Source organism: Colobus angolensis, unplaced genomic scaffold (assembly GCF_000951035.1).
Source record: "Colobus angolensis palliatus isolate OR3802 unplaced genomic scaffold, Cang.pa_1.0 Scaffold25, whole genome shotgun sequence".
Taxonomy (NCBI): domain Eukaryota; kingdom Metazoa; phylum Chordata; class Mammalia; order Primates; family Cercopithecidae; genus Colobus; species Colobus angolensis.
Window position 1 is genome coordinate 5030384 of NW_012115710.1, and position 3031 is coordinate 5033414.

At 51.9% G+C, this 3031-nt stretch overlaps 1 protein-coding gene and 1 pseudogene across 1 annotated transcript in view; both read left to right on the forward strand.

Moving 5' to 3' along the window:
* The window catches only part of LOC105514876, a 12571-nt pseudogene extending 11331 nt beyond the window's left edge, over positions 1-1240 (forward strand).
* LHB (luteinizing hormone beta polypeptide) overlaps positions 1-3031 on the forward strand; it is a 47504-nt gene that overhangs the window by 37897 nt on the left and 6576 nt on the right. The gene's annotated exons all lie outside the window — the stretch shown is intronic.

Sequence of the window (3031 nt, forward strand, 5' to 3'; positions counted from 1 at the left end):
ATTACAGGCTTGAGCCACCGCGCCCGGCCAAAATCATTATTTTCTCTGAGCCTGTATTTCATCATCTGTTGCTATTAAATAATAGTAGTTGAATACTTATTTTTATTCCATTATTATTATTTATTTTTGAGATGGATTTTCACTCTTGTTGACCAGGCTAGAGTGCAATGGTACAATCTCAGCTCACTGCAACCTCCGCCTCCTGGGTTTAAGCAATTCTCCTCCCTCAGCCTCCCGAGTAGCTGGGATTACAGGCACGTGCTGCCACCACGCCTGGCTAATTTTGCAATTTTAGTAGAGACAGAGTTTCACCAAGTTGGCCAGGCTGGTCTTGAACTCCTCACCTCATGTGAGCTGCCCACCTCGGCTTCCCAAAGTGCTGGGATTACAGGCGTGAGTCACAGTAGGAATTGTATATTTATTATAAATCTACAATGTGGGCGTTATGCAAGTGTTACATATAGGATCCCCCAAACTTCTAGAACAAGGGCTTCCCCACAATCCTGGCAGGAAAGCCTCCCCTAGGGTTTCCAACTTCTGTCCCCACTGAAGTTTTCACCCCCTTCTCTAATCCCAGCCTCCTGCTCTCTGTCTCCAGGTGCTCTGAGAACTGGTCCCCCTCCCCTCATGCTCCCTCCCCATCCTCTTCCTTTTCCTCCTCCCCAGTGTGCCAATTGAGTCCCAACCTCACCCTCGACATTACCCCCATTTCTGGCCCCAAGTGGGACCTTCTGTCCCCCCACCGAGTGGTCCTGTCTAGGGGTGCTTCTGCTGGGCCCCCTCTGCTCCTCCTGCTGGAGGCTGGGGCCTTTGGAGAGTCAGCAGGCACCCTGGCCAACCGCAGCTGGTGCGGGGTGAGTGAAACTGCACCAGGGAGTCGCCAGGGTGAACTGGCCGTGATGCAGTCAGCGGCTGGGTGACAGACCCCCAGACCGCTGCGGACTTGCGTGGGAGTAAGGTGGAGGTGCTGGGTGAGGTGCCTGCAGCTGGCGGCAGTCCCCTCCGCCAGTACTGCTTTGAAACCCACTGGAAGGCTGATAACTCTGAGGAAGGTGGCCTGGGGGCAGGTGGAGGGGGCTGCTGGGGTGTGGACCGAAGGCATTGGGTGTCTGAGTGCAAGACTAAGCAGTCCTATGTGCCGGCATTGATCGCTGATGCCCAGGGCCATGTGGGCTGGTGATGGATTCGAATTGACACTGTCTGTGCCTGCACACTCCTCAGTTGGACTGGCTGGGCCTGAGGCCCATGCCCAGGAACTGGTCAGGCAGAAAAAGAACAGAGCTGGATGCTGAGAGACCTCAGGGGGCCCAGTTGCTCTAAGGATCCCAGTTTGGGAACTCATCAAATGATCACAAAATCACAATTCTATGATTTTGAGCTCAGTCTCTGCAGGATGGGTGAAACCATATGGGGTTTTGAAGGTTGAATAGGAGTTCTCCCAGAGCAACTTGAGGGTAAGAATGATGATGATGATACCCAGGTGCAGTGGCTCACGCCTGTAATTCCATAACTTTTGGAGGCCAAGGTGGATGGGTTACCTGAGGTCAGGAGTTTGAGACCAACCTGGCCAACAAGGCAAAACCCCGTCTCTACTTAAAAAAGAAAAAATTGGCAGGGCGCGGTGACTCACATCTGTAATCTCAGCACTTTGGGAGGCGGAGATGGGCGGATCACGAGGTCAGGAGACCGAGACCATCCTGGCTAACACAGTGAAACCCATCTCTACTAAAAATACAAAAAAAAAAAAAAATTAGCCGGGTGTGGTGGCAGGTGCCTGTAATCCCAGCTACTCAGGAGGCTGAGGCAGGAGAATTGCTTGAACCTGGGAGGTGGAGTTTGCAGTGAGCTGAGATCACCCCACTGCACTCCACCTTGGGGACAAGAGCAAGACGACTTCGTCTCAAAAAAAAAAAAAAAAGAAAGAAAGAAAAAGAAAAAGATGATGACGATAATAAGAGCCACTATTTACTGAGTGTTTACTGTTTCTTAGTCCTAATACAAAACTCCTCAGATCAACTCTCATGGATTTGATCATTGGTGGCCCTTGGCGTTAAGTTGTTGACTACTTAGTCTCAGAGGTTACCACCTTGCTCATCCTGGAGAGTGGGAGGGGACATTTCAAGATGTGGTTGGGGGAAGATAGACACTGGAACATGCAAGCAGATGGCCAGGGGACCTTGAGAACGTGGTCCACAGAAGGCCTTTAAGTGTCTGGGAGCTGGGGTTCAAATGAGAAATCTTACTTGGTGAGAGGGGGCAGGCGTTGGCTTAGAATAGTCTCTTGTGAGGTAATGAGCCCCTCATCACAGGGGGAGTACAAACAAGGTTGAATGAGAAGTGATCAGGATGCTGGAGAGTTCAGGCCTGGGTGGGGAGCTGGAGTCAGGTTTCTAGCCCTTTTCCTTGTCCCAGTTTTTACCCTACATTGGGAAAGAAACAGACCTTAAAATTGTCCAGCTTGGCCGGGCGCAGTGGCTCAAGCCTGTAATCCCAGCACTTTGGGAGGCCGAGACGGGCAGATCACGAGGTCAGGAGATCGAGACCATCCTGGCTAACCTGGTGAAACCCCGTCTCTACTAAAAAATACAAAAAACTAGCCGGGTGAGGTGGCGGGCACCTGTAGTCCCAGCTACTCAGGAGGCTGAGGCAGGAGAATGGCGTAAACCCGGGAGGCAGAGCTTGCAGTGAGCTGAGATCCGGCCACTGCACTCCAGCCTGGGCGACAGAGCGAGACTCCATCTCAAAAAAAAAAAAAAATTGTCCAGCTTGATGGCCGGGTGTGGTGGATGGCACCTGTAATCCCAGCACTTTGGGAGGCCGAGGTGGGCGAATCACCTGAGGACAGGAGCTCAAGGCCAGTCCGGCCAACATGGTGAAGCCCCGTCTCTACTAAAATTATGAAAAGAAATTAGCTGGGCATGGTGGCAGGTGCTTGTAATTCAAACTACTCCGGAGGGTGTGGCAGGATAATTGCTTAAATCTGGGAGGCAGAGCTTGCAGTGAGCCAAGACCATGCCATTGCACTCCAGTC